Below are 4,845 nucleotides of genomic sequence, written 5' to 3'. Positions count from 1 at the left end.
TAATTCTGAACAACGTTCTAATTTACCATTTACTGCAAAGCAAATTATTTACTGTTTATTTTTAAAAAATGTTAACTGGAATGTATCCATCATGACGACAGCCAAGTTATCTGGTTTCAAATTTCGAATTTACCCAACGGAATTTGGTTCAAATCACTGCAAAAGTGAAATTAAAAAATGCAGGAGAATGTGAAACAAAAGTCTGGTGAGTAATTCAAGTGCTGCTAGTCCTCACCACTCCGTCTCACACGACTGGACATCGTCATATTCACTTTTGAATTCAGCATTATACGAAGTAAATGAACCTGAAAATGAAAACAGACAATTATAGCGAGCTGATAATACACAAGGTAGCCATTAAAATCACGAGAGCAGTTCTCTGTTTGTGAATGTGCCCCATTACCAAGCGATTTACGATAAATCCATGTGGGCATTCTTTATACCCAATCAGCTATATCTCACTCCAAACAACGTGTAAATTGCTTCAATTGAGAGGCCTAATTTCTATTTATTGTTGACCCACTAAGACATAAGAAAATCTTCAGAATTAATAAATTCATAAGTAAAGCCCTTTAAAATTAAAACATGGGAGTAATTCGGGGAAATGCAAGGTGTGAAGGCTGTTGTTTTGGCAACAGTCTGGCAATGGGGTAGGTACTGGCTCAGACTTTTCCCTTTATGATGAGAGGAAGAAGTAACAATTCCATACAACCGTGGATGACCAGAGATATTCAGGTTACAGTGAGAAGGAAAAGAAAAGCTTTTAGAAGGTATAAGGGAAACAAATCAGCAGAGGCAAAGTGGAGTACAGACAATGCAGGTTGGAGCTTAAGAAAGCAATTAGGAGAGCAAAGAGGGGATATGAGAAACCTCTGACTGGTAAAAAAAAAAGCGAAAATCCCAAGATTTTCTCTAACTATGTCAATGGAAAGCGTAGTGCCCATAAAGTGCCAAGGTAGCAATCTATGGGTGGAGCCAGAGGACATCAGTAGGGTGTTGAATGAATACTTCACGTCTATCTTAACCCATGAGAATGAGGATGAAGGTATGGAACTCGGGCAGAGAGACTGCGAGGTTCTAAAGCAAATTGATATGGGGAGTGAAAAGGTGTTGGAGGTGTTGGCAGTCTTAGAAGTGGACAGATCTCCAGGTCCAAATGATATGTGTCCCAGACTGCTGAGGGAGGCAAGGGAGGAGATCGCAGGGGCTCTGACCCAAATTTTAAATTCCTCACTGGGCATGATGAAGGTGCCAGAGGACTGGAGAACAGCTAATATGGTTCTGTGATTTAAGAAGGGTTGTACAGATAAGCCAGGGAACGACAGGTGAGTCATTCTCACATCGGTGGTAGGGAAACTATTGGAGAAATTTCTGAAGGAGACTACATATCTCCACGTGGAGAGCGAGGTTTGATCAGGGATAGTCAGCATGGCTTTGTCAGCTTGGGGCAAGCCTAACAAATTTGATTGATTTATTTGAGGAGGTGACAAGGTGTGCAGATGAGAGTAGTGCAGTCGAAGTAAATTATATGGATTTCAGCAAAGCCTTTGACAAGGTCCAACATGGGAGACTTGTAAAGAAGGCAAAGGCATATGAGAAACTTGGTAATTTGATAAGGTGGATTCAAAATTTGCTTAGTTATAGGAGGCAGAGAGTGATGACAGAAGGATACTTTAGTGACTGGAAGCCAGTGTCCAGTGGCGTACCACAGGGATTGTGCTCGGTCCCCTATTATTTATCATTTATATAAATGAAATAGAATGGTTATGTGGGGGGTAGGATTCGTAAGTTTACGGATGACACAAAGATTGGGCGGGTGGTTAACAGTGATGTTGAGGGTCTTGGGCTACAGGAAAATGTATATTGGATGGTCAAATGGGCAGATAAGTGGCAGATAGATTTTAACCCTGAAAAGTGTGAAATGATACACTTTAGAAGGAGTAGTTTGACTAGGAAGTATTCACTGAATGGCATGGCACTAGGAATTTCTGAGGAAGAAAGGGACATTGGCGTGTGTGTCCATAGATCTCTGAAGGCAGAGGCTCATGCTAGTGGGGTGGTTAAAAAAGCATATGGGACACTTGCATTTATCAATCGAGACATAGATTGCAAAAACAGGGAGGTCAGTTTGGAGTTATTTAGAACCTTGGTGAGGCCAAAGCTGGAATACTGTGTGCAGTTCTGGTCGCCACATTACAGGAAGCATATGATTACACTGGAGAAGGTGAGGAGGAGTTTCACCAGGATGTTGCCTGGGATGAAGCACTTAAGTTATGAGGTGAGGTTGGACAGACTTGGGTTGTTTTCGTTGGAGCAGAGAAGACTGAGGGTCGACCTGATGGAGGTTTACAAGATTTTGGGGGTCATGGACAGGGTGGATAGGGAGCAGCTGTTCCCCTTAGTTGAAGGGTCAATCATAAGTAGGAATAAGTTCAAGGTAAGGGGCAGGGGATTTAGGGGGGATGTGAGGAAAAACATTTTTACCCAGAGTTTGGAGATGGCCTGGAATGCACTGTCTGGAGGGTGGAGGAGGCGGGTTGACTCACATCCGTTAAAAAATACTTTGATGAGCACTTGGCACATCATAACATTCATGTCTATGGGCCACTTGTTGGTAAATGGGATTAGGGAGGTAGGTCAGGTGTTTCTCACGTGTCGGTGCAGACTCGATGGGCTGAAGGCCCCCTTCTGCATTGTGATTCTGTGATTCAGTGAGCTGCTTAGGACCACAGGGAAAATGTGCAACAACATCTGAATAATGAGTTTGCGTGCTTGCAATGGAGTGTAACAGTCAGAATTAGTGTGTGGATTTTGTATGTTTTTTGTGTTAATGAAATGCGTCCACAGCAATACAATTTTGTTGTTAGATTGTTGTGTTCTGGTAAAGTACCTTAACCTGTTTATGGGGGATAGTTTTTTTTTATTTCCCTCTGCATTGCGAGATGGGAAAGAGACGGCATGTGACAGGATCTCAGAAAAGCCCCTACCTTGCATATTTTTATCATCACATACATCTAAATCGCTTACTGCATAATATTCCCACTCGTCTAGTGTACTGTTAGATTGGAAATCTATCAATAGAACATATTGCAATCTTAAAATATGAATGTTATTTAAGTTGAAAGATGTAATTTATATGTAGATGAATGATAATTACCTGAGCCTGAATCAAGCTCCTGAACGTCAATATCTTCATAAACAGGGTCAGGAAATGCAGTGGTGGAATTTTGTCTCCTGCTATTTGCTGTCGGACAAAGGTGGGTATAATGAATGAGCAAGCATAAGGAGATGTATATGTACATTTTCCCTTTCTATTTACAACTCTCCTTAGTGCTTTGTAGAAACGATTGGTTTTTGGAGTTCTCATAAATGCTCTTAATTCCTCCCTGCCCCCATTTCAAAAGTGTGTTCCACACTCAAGACCTTGGTAAGCCCAATTTTGGCGAATAGATTGAATGGCACAAATTCGGCACATTACCAATAAAAGATCAATTCCTGGCACGACCTTGCTGTGAGAACTAATGTTCAAGTAGCTGACAGTGCTCATGGGTCCTGTCAGGGCACTCCTCACTTTGGGTCCCTGGAGGAGCCAATGGCTGAATATCCTCCACAAATCCCCGTTAGGCCTGCTCAATTTCCACGACTCTGTTTTCACCATGCCAGAATCCTCTCATTTGAAGCATGGTCCTGGCACATCCGCCGATGCCAAATTTGTGTTCATAAGGAATCGTTTTGAAAGCCAGGTGCATTTTTGTCAGGGAGATCTATCATCGTACTTCGAGGAAGTCAAGGCGGCTTTGCCTTGATGAATCTCATCAATCGATGTCTATTTCAGTTGCATGCCCAGTTTCCGCCCACTTACAAATGCTTTCAGAATTTCAAGGAAATTGTTTGTGTTCGTTAGATAGCAGTGAGGATCTTCACTTTTCCATCCAAATGAACAGCAGATTAAATTTCTCAGGAGCTCAGCAACAATAAATCAGCCGTTTCATGTTGCAAAGAATCAAGGCTGCCTCCAGATGCCCGTGCTGGTGATTTTCCCAAGTGGGTGTTCGGTTGACCTGATTGATTATGCCACAATTCGACCTTGCAAACATTATTTACACTCTGTTACGTCTCACTAGTGATATTGAACTTTTGCCGGATTCTCATCCCATCCCAAAATCATTAAGCATGAATCAGACATTTATAAATTGAGGGGAAGCATAGAGTTTTAACGAAAAGAAGGAGGCAGTTTGACCCCTTGTGTATTTTGAATGAAATCCAGCTACACAGCCTCATCCCACTTTACAACTCTGCGTCTGCACCCTCTCGATTATGACACATCTGGTACATATCTTAGGTATTTTGGAATGCCTCTGCAACTTCTTTATACCACCACGTCCCTCCACCCAGCACTATTCTCTGCATGAGAAGATTTCTCCTCAAATTCTCTCTAATCTGACTGCCAACTAATTCTTCTGAGCACCCTTGCTTTTGACAACTCTGCTAAGCGAGAATTGTTCACCCTTATCCAATCGAACTTGGTTCCTCATTAACATATATTCGTCAAGTTAATCTCCTTGAAGTCTCCATTGTTCCAAATAAAATGAAGCCAACCTCCCCAACCTCTCGTCATCAGTAAAATTATCCAGTCTGGAAAATATCCACATTTGTCAATTTCTAACCTATCGAGTATGATCACTTCCTTCCTGGAATACAGTTGGCAAAACTCTAGCTAACTTGTAACAACCAAAGGACGTTAACATATGCAGGAATAGGACTCGCCATTTAAGGCCCTGATTTCAAAATTCCTTATTAACCTACCTTTCTGGAAGCTTCTCTGCAACTCTGTGGCCAAAGCAA

General features: G+C 41.9%; 1 long non-coding RNA gene across 1 annotated transcript; it reads right to left on the bottom strand.

The window, feature by feature from the left end:
• Window positions 1-252: 252 nt before the first annotated feature.
• Window positions 253-4,845, bottom strand: LOC121271761. The gene is made up of 3 exons (XR_005941755.1): window positions 4,807-4,845; window positions 3,158-3,244; window positions 253-305 (listed from the first exon to the last, which is right to left on the bottom strand). It is a non-coding gene; the product is annotated as an uncharacterized LOC121271761 (long non-coding RNA).

The sequence above is a fragment of the Carcharodon carcharias genome, chromosome 2, assembly GCF_017639515.1.
Source record: "Carcharodon carcharias isolate sCarCar2 chromosome 2, sCarCar2.pri, whole genome shotgun sequence".
Lineage (NCBI taxonomy): Eukaryota > Metazoa > Chordata > Chondrichthyes > Lamniformes > Lamnidae > Carcharodon > Carcharodon carcharias.
Note: the sequence above shows the minus strand (reverse complement) of the source record. Positions and strands in the feature narration are given on the sequence as shown.